We start from the raw sequence: 13,330 nt of genomic DNA, 5'->3' as shown, positions 1-13,330 counted from the left end.
TATTTGGATAACAGAGTTCTGTGATGGTGGAGTCCTCGGGAGGTGGCCTAGGTACAGCCTGGATTACATATAACTGTAGTCCCAGTCTATATAATTGACTCTAAATGCACCCAAAAGCGGCTTAGCAAGCAACTCAGTTTTAAAACTAAATGCTATGAGAAGGTGCCCTATACCGCTTTCTTGGTAACTAGGCATGAGAAATAAATCTTTTTCCCAGATGCCAAGAATGAACACTTCTATAAAAGGTATGAAACAGATGATACACAAAGGAAAACATGCACATATTCTGAAAGCAGAAGGATTCTGCTGTTGGTGTCTTTCATAACTATTGTGATTATTTAACGGAGTATGACTGGCTTTCCTGGATGGTGGCCAATACTCTACTGGACTCCATTAGATTGGTGAAATTATTCCCTCCTTTCTCTCTTTGTCCTCAAACCTGAAGCAATAGAATTGCCTTGTGTGATGAAAGAGTTCGAATTTTAGCTAAGCAGTTAACCAACCACATTGGCACATGGACTTTTCCCATGGCCCATTTAATGAAGATATCTTCAGAAGCAACTGACAACTGCTGATCTCATTACATTCTGTGCCACTTTTCAATTAGAATCTTGACATAAAATATTTACAATGACTTGTGTTGCTGTATATTGGATATAATTGCCTACTTACTTGAAAATGTAAGCAACTTGAACAAATAATAATATGGTATAGTAGGCCTTACTGGTGCTGAAATATTGATATTTACCTATATTCCCTTAGATAGTCTTGAATGCTGTGCATTTAAATTAAAGACGAGAACATATAATTTAGGCTGATACTCCAGTGTAGCACTAACTGCACTGTTAGTGTTGCCATTTTTCAGATGGGACATTAAAGCGAGGCTTTGTCTGCCCTCTCAGCTGGATGCCCGGTGAACTGGCCATTATTTATCCTCAACCAACATTACATGCAAAAAAGAGACAGCTGACCTAGTTATGATCTCATTGTTATTTGTGGAAACTTACTATGTGCAAAATTGGCTAACAAATTTTCGACATTATAACAATGGCCACAGTTCAAAATTTTGCCATTCACTGTACAATGTTTTTGGGATGTGCTGAAGACATGGGAGCGCTACAACTGAGCCATGGCTGAGAGCACAGTAGAAGATGATAGTTTAATGAACATTGTCAAAGGTTGTTGGAGGAGGATGAGAAGAGAGAATTTACCACAGTTAGGGTAACACATAATTTTGTTGTTAACTTTGACCAGGGCAATTGCGGTGCTCTGCGTGAGATGGAAGCTAAATTGAAGGAATTTGAATGAAAAGTACTGAAAGAGCTGGGAAAAAAATCATTTAAAGAACATTGAATTACTGTTTTTTCAGCGGCCTGTTGAGGTTACCTTATGTCAAATATCAACGGATGGGGCTTGGTGCACCCATTGGAATCGGAAAATTGCATCATGCATATCATAGGAATCTATTTTGTCTGAAGCAGGTAAAGGCCACATGATCGGATAAAAATTGTGACAAGCGAACTAACAGCATGTATAAATAGTAGACTGTTCTCTTCCTTTCGTCCTACCCAATTCCCAACTAAAAATAAGCATGATAATCTGCCCCATTGCTTTTCTTGTGGTCACCGTCCACATTTCACACTGCACTGAATCATTGTCCTACAGCAGACTCGGCGAATTGACAAACAGAGTGCTAATTACGAGAACCCAACAGTGAACTGGTTTCATCTTCAGTCATTTTCACTTCATCTGCATCTTACTGTCACAGTCTTCTCATTCATGCTGAGGCTGGCACACAGCCTGGAGCAGAGGAAACAATCTTTGAGTATTTCAATTATGATTCTCTGTATGACAGAAGTAGTATAATACAAAATCAGTAGGAAATCCAGCCAAGTACAAAGCAGTGCTTTTCCAAGGCATTGTTTCATTGTACACAAGGTTCACAATTTATTACTAAATTTGACACATTCAAGAATTATCTTTTGCCATTATTTATGTCTTGTTCCAATGTACTCTCTTTATCCTCTGGGGCCATTAGCACTGGATACGGTAGGGTTCCATTGCGGCAGTAGTGCTCTAATACCTCAGCTTGGTAAGAGCTTCTCAGATATGAGCCAGCAGACCAAGAAATCATTGGGAACCTCACAGACAAACCTAGGCCAGTCATCTCCTTAGCTTGGGATTGTTGAACCCTTATGGTTGAGGTCGACCAACTCAGGTCAGAACAGGATTGAGCCTTGGACATTTCTTGATGAGTTGCACACTGGGTACCGCAATTAACAATGGTGTCACCTACAACAGCCACAACAACAAATTGCATTTATATAGCATCTTTATCATGGTAAAACCTCCCCAGGTGCTTCACAGGAGCAATAACAAACAAAATTTGATGCCATGCTACATTAGTGTATAATAAGGCAGATGAGCAAATGCTTCGTCACATGGTTGTCCTTAACCAGTAGCTTAAAGGAGGAGAGAGAGGTAAAGAGACGGAGAAGTGTAGGGAGAGAATTCCTGATCTTAGATCCTTGAACGCTGAACGATGCTCACCAGTGGTGGAGCGGTTAAAGGCTGCGTCTGGTACCAATGCAACACTGCTGCTAGGTGGTGCACTGCTCGCACATGCACAAATGCTGTGTGTTTGGGCAACACACTTCTGCCAGTGACAGCTCATGCAACTGCCAATAAGAAAGATGGTGCTGCTCAATTGTTCAGTCAAGAATCACAAATACCACTGTATTAATATGAGACAATGGATGGACTTTTACCAGATATGCACTAAGTGTGGTAGTGTGCAGGTAAAAGAACATTTTACCCGCCGGCCGTGATGGCAGGTTTTCACACCGTATTGTCCAAAAACCACCTCAGTATTTATGTATTCCCGGGAAACACGCTGTTTCCATGGCAGGCAGGCTCTTATTCGCCCTCCTGCCAGCACCCCGCTGTTGCATCACACCGGCCGCCATGTTTATGTAGTCATAGAGTCATAGAGGTCTACAGCACAGAAAAAGGCCCTTCAACCCATCGAGTCTGCGCCAGTCAAACAAATACCTAACTATTCTAATCCCATTTTCCAGCACTGGGCCCATAGCCTTGTATGCCATGGCATCGCAAGTGCACATCCAAATACCTCTTAAATGTTATGAGGGTTTCTGCCTCTACCACCCTTTCAGGCAGTGAGTTCCTGATTCCCACCACCCTCTCGGTGAAAAAATTCTTCCTCACATCCGCTCTAAACCTCCTGCCCCTTACCTTAAATCTATGCCCCCTGGTTATTGATCCCTCCACCAAGGGGAAAAGTCTACCCCATCTATGTCACTCATAATTTTATACACCTCAATCATGTCCCCCCCTCAATCTCCTCTGCTCCAGGGAAAATAACCCAGTCTATCCAATCTCTCCTCACAACTAAAACTCTCCAGCCCAGGTAACATCCTGGTAAATCTCCTCTGCACTCTCTCTAGTTCAATCACATCCTTCCTATAATGTGGATTCCAGAACTGCATGCAATACTCTAGCTGTGGCCTAATCAGCATTTTATACAGTTCCAGCATAAGCTCCCTGCTCTTATATTCTATGCCTCAGCTAATAAAGGCAAGCATCCCATATGCCTTCTTAACCACCTTATCTACCTGTCCTGCTACCTTAAGGGACCAGTGGACATGCACGCCATGGTCCCTCTGATCCTCGGTACTCCCCAGGATCTTTTCATTCATCGTGTATTCCCGTGCCTTGTTTGTCCTGCCCAAGTGCATCACCTCACACTTATCCAGATTAAATTCAATTTGCCACTGATCAGCCCATCTGACCAACTCATCTATATCCTCCTGTAATCTAAGGCTATCCTCTTCACTATTTACCATGCCACCAATTTTTGTGTCATCCGCAAACTTACTGATCAACCCTCTTACATTCAAGTCTAAATCATTTATATATACCACAACCAGCAAGGAACCCAACTCCGATCCCTGTGGAACCCCACTGGACACAAAACACCCCTCGGCCATCACCCTCTGCTTCCTGCCACTCAGCCAATTCTGGATTCAATTTGCCAAACTGCCTTGGATCCCATGGGCTCTTACCTTTGTTATCAGTCTCCCTTGTGGGACCTTATCAAAAGCTTTGCTGACGTCCAAGTAGACCTCATCAAATGCATTGCCTTCATCTTTTACAACTTATAAGTAGAGATAAACCAACAGAGAACAGCAATAATATATAATCATATTTTAAAAGTACTTCTAGAACAAACCCTTGTAATGATTGAGGTTGCACCATGCTAGAAGCTATTATTCTAACACCAGTCACTGCCTGTGATGTTTTGTATGTGAACAGAGATAGTGTGGGGAAATTTCTTCTGCGACCTTCGTATAATGATATTGAGTATATAGAATGAAATGGATCTTGCTGCTCGCAAAGAGGCAACCTTCTACCTGGTCACCTCTTCGAAAAATTCAATTAAATTGGTCAGACATGACCTCCCCCTAACAAAACCATGCTGACTGTATTTGATTAATCCCTGCCTCTCCAAGTGTAGATTAATTATGTCCCTCAGAATTGCTTCCAATAGTTTCCCCACCACTGAGGTTAAACTGACTGGCCTGTAGCTCCCCAGTTTATCTCTTCCTCCCTTCTTGAATAACGGTACCACATTGGCTGTCCTCCTGTCCTCTGGCACCTCTCCTGTGGCCAGAGAGGTATTGAAAATTATTGCCAGTGCCCCTGCTATCTCCTCCCTTGCCTCACTCAACAGCCTGGGATACATTTCACCTGGGCCTGGAGATTTATCTACTTTTAAGCCTGCCAGACCACTTAGAATCTCCTCCCTTTCTATGCTAATTTCTTTAATTATATCACAGTCCTTCTGCCTGATTTCCATACCCATGTCGTCCCTCTCACTCGCTACCTATGTCTTCTGGCTCCACACACACATTACCACTATGGTCCTTAATGGGCCCTACTCTTTTCCTATTTATCCTCTTACTCTTAAGGTACTTGTAAAATAACTTCAGATTTTCCTTTATTTCACCTGCCAATGTATTTTCATACCCCTTTTTGCTCTCCTAATTTCCTTTTTATGTTGCCCCCTACACATTCTATACTCCTCTAGGGCTTCCGCTGTTTTGAGCTCTCGGTATCTGCCATAAGCCTTCCTTTTTCTCTTTATCCAATCCTGTATCTCCCTCAACATCCAGGGTTCCCTGGATTTGTTGGTCCCACCCTTTGCCTTTACTGGAATATGTTGGCCCTGTACTCTCCCTATTTCCTTCTTGAATGAGTCCCACTGCTCTGACGCAGATTTACCTAAAAGTAGCTGCTCCCAGTCCACTCTGGCCAAATCATATCTGAACTTATTAAAATTGGCCTTTCCCCAATTTAGAACTCTAGTTTCTGGCCCATCCTTGTCCTTTTCCATAACAACCTTGAATCTAACGGAGTTATGATCACTACCTGCAAAATGCTCCCCCACTGATACCTCTGCCACTTGCCTGGCTTCATTCCCTAAAATTAAATCCAGGACCACCCCCTCTCTTGTAGGACCTTCTAAATACTGGCTTAAAAAGCTCTCCTGGATGCATTTTAAGAATTCCATTTCCTCTAAACCTATCACACTATGAATAAACCAGTTAATGTTGGGGAAGTTGAAATCCCCCACAATTACTACCCTATTATTTTTACACTTTTCTGAAATTTGCCTTAATATCTTTTCTTCTATTTCTCTCTAACTGTTTGGGGGCCTATAGTACATTCCCAGCAATATGATTGCTCCTTTTTTGTTTTTAAGTTCTACCCATATGGCTTCATTTGAGGAGCCTTCTCAGATGTCATCCTTCCTTACTGCTGTAATTGATTCCTTGATCAATATTGTGATACCCCCTCCTCTTTACCTCATTCTGTGTCTCGCCTGAAGATCCTATATCTTGGAATATTGAGCTGCCAATCCTGCCTCTTTCTCAACCATGCCTCTGTGACAGCAAAAGGCAGCTGTCAGCTCACCACCACCACCAGGGAGACATGGCCGGCAAAGAAAAAAAGACCGCAGCCCCCTCCTCCCCGCCGCCCTCCCACCCCAGGTTTAATGACAGGGCCCTCGAGCGAATGCTGGATCTGTGGAGGCACATGGGGATATCATGTACCCACACTCTGGCCACTTGACAGGCAGCAATGTGACTTGGGAGGCAGTGGCAGTAGTGGTCAGCGCCAATGCAGTTCAGAAGAGGACAGCCACCCAGTGCCTCAAGAGGATGAATGATCTCTTCTGTTCTGCCAGGGTAAGTCACTCTTCTAATTGCTCTCAGCTCACACACTCACAAACCCGTCACACATCCACAGGGCCCTCACTCACTGCCAGTTGAAAGGACATCACCATTCATTCTCTCACGCACACCTTCATTGTCCTCAGCCCATCCATGGGACCACTCACCACCCACACAGACCAGGCACATCTATCATCTGGCCTGGCAGGCGTCCTGCTTACACTTTCTCCATCTGTATCCATGCAGGACAAACTGGCACACAACAAGAGGTAGAGGTCGCAGACCGGTGGCGTAATGTCTGAAATCAAGGTCTTTGTGGACATTGAAAATAGAGCCATCCAGCTGGCCAGCGAGGATCTGGATCATTCCTGTGCTGACGGTGAGGTTTCACAGGTCACTGCCATGCACTAATTATCTCCCCTTGCTTTTGAAGGCACATCTGGGAAACAGTCGATGGGGTCCATGACCCAGGACTTCCAATCAAGCCCCGAAGAAACCTCTGAAGAGGAATTTGAAGGCACCCACCCTGAAGTCCTGTCACAGCATTCACCCACACCCTCCACCAGTGCATAGGCACACACCTCAGTGAGACCTAGGCCCAGAATAGGCACAGAATCACATACTGGTAAGCACAGTGTATAGTCTGATCCACAACAGGCAGGATCTTCCCAGGTCCCCGGCATTTGGAGGGCTGCTGGAGGCAAGGAACCTGTTGAGTCCAAGTCAGATGACGAGGCTCTGGACTTAGTCATGTCACAGTTGCTGGAGCTGCAAAGGCAAGCTCAGGAACATCAGGAAGAGATGTCTGCTGCTCTCCTCAGATTGCAAGGCACAAAGGACGAGTCTGTCCATCTTCAGGATGAGGTGATAGCACTGGCATTGCAACATTCAGAGGTCAACACTGGCAGGATGGCGGCCGCCATGGAGACCTTGGTCTAGGATGTCGCTCCTGCACTGCTACGCGGGCTTAACTCCATTGCTGATGCCATAGTTGTCCTCCAACAGCACATACATGAGAGGGGTGCTGGTCAGCTTGATCTCACTCCAGCTACCTCTTCCCCTCACGGAGTCAGCCAGGGGCCCTCGGGCACCTATAGGCAGGAGGATCAGCAGGTGCACACTCCAGGTTCATCCACCCAGGTGACTCTTCGAGTATCCAGCCCATCCAAATCCCCTCTTCCTGTGACCTCCGCAGCTCCAGCTTCACAGGCTGAGGAGGGTGCCACTGCCACCCAGCAGGACTCCGAAAGCAGGCTGATGCCCTCCACCTCTCGGCTCTCCAGAGGACGCCCGCCAAAGTCATCACGGACAGGGCATCACAGTCAGCAGGCTGCCTTCACCTCCACTGTGGATGTCCGGGGAGCACCTAGACATAATGGCAGGGTTGGGGCAGTTAAGGAAAAGTAGTTGCACAGCCTGGGCACGGGTGCTGGTCACTTCTATATATTGTTCACTATTGTCAATAAACACCTAAGAATGTTTCCTTGCTTGTGGCTCCTTGTTCTGATGAGCAGTGTTTTTGTCACTCGGATATGAAGCCTTTCTGCTCTAGATGAAAGGCAAGGGTCTCAGTCCAGGGCCTCTTCCCTGTGCTTTGTGCAGCCTTCAGACCAAAGTGATGGTCTTGCCTCACACTCTCTGGAGACATTACTGATGCCTGCACCTCGGCGGTGCTGGTCATTGCTGCCAGAATGGAGTGGGCAGGTGCCACAGAGTTCTCGCATTCTCTCTGTGTGCTCTCATTTAAGATGGGGCTGGCTCCCACCACACCAGCATCTGTGACCAGTGATGCTGTGCACCAGCTCCAGAACGGCTGAGGTGCTGAAGGCGGACACAGCATCAGATGCATCTAAAGTTCCATGGCTGTGTCTCTGAGATGGCCCTGATCATGGAGCACAAGTGAGGTGCCCTCGGCCAGACAGGAGTCAGATATTCACAGAGGCTATGTGAAGATTCATGGAGTGTCCTCACTGCATGTTGTCATCATCCTCCTGTGAGTGAGTGACTATTAGGGCCTCCACTGCATCTCCATGACAGGAGCATTCTCACAGAGGGTTGTGGCAATGCCATAATCTAGACTGGAGTCAAACGTTCACAACTGCAATGTGAGGATCTATGGGGACATCTCACTGCATACTGTCATCATCCTCCACAAATCTGGCAGCTGTGGGGGCCTCCCAAGCGTGCCTGCCTCATCTAGCCAGTGCGAGAGCCTCATCCCTGTCATCGTCATCACTGAGGTCCTACTCACCCTCTTCCCTGCTGCCATCCTCCTCATCTGAGGAGACCTCCAGCTCCTCCATCTCCTCCTCAGCCAGCTTGTCTGCCCTTTGGAGCTCCAGCTTGTAAAGGGTGCAGCAGGTGATGATGATGCGTGACACCTTGTGGTCTGTATGGCAGGGCATTGCCAGACCAGTCCAGTCACCAGAACTGCATCTTCAGCATCCCGATGGTTTGCTCTACCATGTTGCGAGCTGCAGCATGAGCTTCATTTTACTGTTGCTCTCCTGCAGTCTGAGGCCGCCGCACAGTTGCCTCCGCAGGTAGCCGTTGCCCCTGAGGACCCACCCCTACAGCCTCTGTGGACTCTGGAAGACTGCAGGGATCTACACGTGACTGAGGATGTAGGCATCATGCACACTCCCTGGAAACAGTGTACATACCTGCAGGGTGCGTTTCTGCTGGTCGCATACCAGCTGCACGTTCAGTGAATGGAAGCCCTTGTGATTGATGAAGTCCACTGAGTGTAGCGATGGAGACCTGATCACCACATGAGTGCAGTCATTACAACCTGCACCTGTGGGAATCCTGTGATCAGGGCAAATCCGATGGCCCTTGCATCCTGGATGTCCTGGTCCCGGGCGAAATGCACAAAGTTGTGTGCCCTCGAGAAGATGGCATCCGTGACCTCATGGATGCATTTGTGGATGGCGGCTTGTGAGATCCCACAGAGGTCACCTGTGGAGCCCTGAAAGGAGCCACTGGCATAGAAACTGAATGCCATGGTCACTTTCACAGCCACTGGCAGCGGATGTCCTCTATGTCTCCTTGGCGCCAAGTCCTGCAGTAAGTGGCAGATATGAGCAAGATCCCTAGGCATGTACTGTCTTCAGCAACACTGCTTCTGCAGGAATGGCAGGCGGCGTAGATAGTTTTTTGGCGCCGACCAGCCACGACTCACTGTTGCTCCTGGGCAGCATGTAGAGGAGCCCAGCAGCCCCTTCTTCATGAGGTGGCTACTCCTGCCTTTGCGCGGCCAGGAGCCTCAGTCGCTCTCTCCTCCGTCTTCTTCTGTTTCTGTAGGCCTTCAGGCATACAGCTAGGTCACCAGAATCCATGACCCTGACGTGGTCCTCCTGCAGCATGAAAGAGAGGGAGAGACATGGTTATCATGGCTGTACTTAGCACCTTTCCTGGCCCTGTGTGACCGCCCCTTAATGCTTCCCGGGAAGTGCTGGCCACCCCTCGGATGGCCACAGATGAGTGCGCTGCATGGCTGCCCTGTCAGCCTGAGACATGGGGGAGACTGGTCCAAATTGGAATGCTGAGATTGCAAGGGGCTATGAGCACCTCCAGCAGTGACTGCTATATGGCTAGCTTTGGCAAGCAGGTTGTCCAACTTGTGCAGTCCAACTGCTGCGCAGCCGAGTAAACTGGTCGCAGACTCGTAGTCTGTGCCGGGGACTGGGGGAGTGGTGCAGGGTAAGGTCTGGAGGGCTTGGTGGCACATTGGTGCCTCCGCATTGCTTGCATGGATGGACAGGCTAGGAGCCCGACCCCAATCATATCACTGTGGCTGCGCCAGATCTGTCTTAGTTGCAGAGGGATGGTCAGTTTATACAGGTGTCCCTAATGCGTGGCCACTTCACTCACCTACCCTGCCCCCCACCTCGATTGCTTGTGCAAGGGATCCAACGCCAGGGCAGCAGTTGCACCCGGACGCCCCCACCTCGAGTACAGTCACCTCTGGGGCCAGGCAGCAGTTGTCCACGGACAACACCTCCCTGAAAACAGTTGCCCCCGAGGCAGGACGGCACTTCACCCAGGCACCCGCCAGGCGCCCCTGAAGCCTGCAAGGCAACGGGCAACCCTGGCGAGCTGTGGAAAACGATGCTGCTCTCTCACCTCAGTTCCCCCAAAGTGAAGGCTGCCAAGTGCACGTCACCCCTGTGCTGCTGTGAAGCACGCTGATGTGCTTTCCCGCTGATGTGGGAGGGCGATCTGGTGGGGGTCCAGAGCCTGGCGCGATGGCCTTTTAATGAGACGCTGATGTATTACAATGAGCTCCCCGCCGACCGCTGGCAGGAAACGCTGCCCGCCATCAGCAGGCTGAGCGGAGGATCATGACCTACCTTCCCACCACCGTTAGCCAGGTTGCGCTATATGGTCGACACCCGCCACCTATCACATCCGCTGCCAGCAGGTACGGAAAATCACACCCAACGTGTTTTTGTGTTGTTGCGATGTGAAGATGAGAATGCTCCCAACCGTGACACCCTCATCATTAATAATTTATTGGGATGAGTTAGATTTTGCTTAATTGTTGGAAACGAAACAAAATTGAAAGATGTGTGGGAAATAAATTCTTTAAAACAGCAAGAAAATACAGCTTTACGAAAGAGCCCTGCAATGTTTGACAGGTAATGAACACATTCAGCTCATGAGTGGGAACACGGATTGGTTTCATGAAGTCGAATTAAATATTTGTGTAAAATGACCATGACAGTATTGAAACCTGCAATCCTCTGATAACATCACGATTTATACATGTTAAGACTGGGATGGGTGAAGTGCACAGATTCTCCAGCCCCACTACTACACAGATCTCAAAAATAGTGTAATTGTTTAATTCACTCACCAAACTGGCTAATTGTTCACCTTCGCTACTGCTAGACCCAGCATAAAATAAACTTTAACTAGGCTTCTTTCAATAAACTCAGGATAATTGATTTATTATAAAACAAAACTTCTTGTTAAAAAAAAAAGTTGCAAAACTGGTTAGTGTACAATTTGTAATTCTGACTTGTAATGATTTACTTCCTTTTTTAAAAATCCCAACATACATGCATGCACACACACAATAAAAAAAAGAACAAGATAAATAAGGTCTCTGCAGAGGTTGGCGTAAGGGAACACTTGTTAAAAAAGGATGAAATTTGAAAAGGCCTTGACCTGTCAATCTGATGGAGTGCTGGTCACAGCAGTTGCCTGGAAGTTCTTTCAGATAAATCTTTGGTGAAACACTGTATTTGTTAACTCTCACTTGTTGCAATTTCACTGGCTTTCAATACAGGTGAGTTATACTGAGGTGAGCATTTTCTAGCTGAATGTGAACACTCCACTCTGGACTACAGGCAATATAACAGTAGAGAAAGGGAGAAAGAAAAGTAACCTTCCTTTACAGTTTGCTCCCAAAGGCACACACAGCTTCTGGGTTTCCTTGACCCCACTCTCAGCTACACTTAACTATCAGTGGCTCCCAGGGTTTCTTTTAGCTCTAGCCTTTTTCACAGCATGGAGCCACCAAACATCTCCTGGGCCTTCTTCTGAGTCCCAATTGCACAGCTAGTTCACAGCACTTTCTTTAATTTAACTGGGGCTTCTGTCTGTGGCCCTGCTGTGACACTTGCAGGTTGGCTCCCTGAAGCTGATTGCCTCAAACTGCCTCTCTGACTGAGCCTTGATCTTACCTGGGGAACCTATCAACACACTCACAATGGATCCCATCCTTGTTACTAGGCAGGAGCCGCTGTAGCACCATTGGAACATCCTGTCCCTTAAATGTTACAATGTCCACAGGGACACACAAATCAATGGATTTCCTAACATGCCAAAGTCAAATGCATTATCCATCAGACCACACACACAGTCATAAGTTATGGATAAGGTATCTGGCTTCATGCTTTTCTGATGATGCTTAATGACTTCACCTGCAATTATGCAAATCAATACTGGCAGTTTTCCACCTTGGATCCTTTGAAATGATGTTGGTGTTTGCTCTGTGTATGCATGAACCACAGCACATATGCAGAGTGATGTCTACGGCCATCTTAAATTTCAGTGGCCATCTTAAATTTCAGAAGCCATCTTAAATTTCAGTGGCCATCTCAGCATCGCTGGCAACACACAGTGTCAATTCAAACCAGGGATGAGCAAGAGGCCAGAGAAGCACAGCTATCCTTTGTAGTTTTAAAGTAAAAATTTGCTTTCAATTTCAGATTTAATGAACCAGCACTTTTTTAAACATTGAAACAATAATAGTCTTTTTTTAACCTTCTTAGCTTCTCAGATTTTAAATAAAACATTCACAAATTATAAACTTTAGACAGCTAAAGATCAAGAGAAAAATTGGTCAGATCAGAAAGAAACATTGACTCTGTTGAGGATTTTCCTGAAATGTCCTGCTCTCAATTGAGCAGAACTGTGGCCGCCACAGAAGGGTGAATCACACCCACCGCACCCTGCCTCCCCACCAGCTGAGGGGAACCAAGTTTGTCAGTAATACAGTACCTCAATATCAACCCTTCATTGAACCTGAGTTCTGCCAACCAATCTTGAAGGAAGATAGACTCCATTGCCGCACAGGTCATGAGCTGCAAGTGCTGAGCATTTATCCTTTCATTACGCAGATTTGGAGAAACATTTTAGAGGAATGTACATGCTCAATGACATGAGCACGCAAGCAAACCAATTGATTAATACAGGTAGCATAGCCAATTAAAACTAATTCAACTAACTAACCAGACTTGTAGTGGTGAGCTAATATGAGATCATTGATTTGCAACATGAGATCATGGCATACAGTGGATTTTGAGATAATGTATTATTTCTGGACATTGCCCAGGAGCTATAGAATCATGGAGCAATAGAAAATGAGAGACCATGTGTGGAAGACGTTTGACCCATCATGTTTGTGTTAACTCTTTTCTGGAGCAACTTGTATGTTTACTTGCTTTAAATATTTATTTACATTTTTGTCAAAATCTCTGTCTCATCTACTGCCTAGCAAGTCAAAATCTTTATGGAAGACACTGTGGGAAAGATTTCCTTCCTGCATAGACAATTAAGGATAGCAT

Source organism: Carcharodon carcharias, chromosome 20 (genome assembly GCF_017639515.1).
Source record: "Carcharodon carcharias isolate sCarCar2 chromosome 20, sCarCar2.pri, whole genome shotgun sequence".
In the NCBI taxonomy this organism is placed as follows: Eukaryota; Metazoa; Chordata; class Chondrichthyes; order Lamniformes; family Lamnidae; genus Carcharodon; species Carcharodon carcharias.
This window is presented reverse-complemented; position numbering follows the sequence as displayed.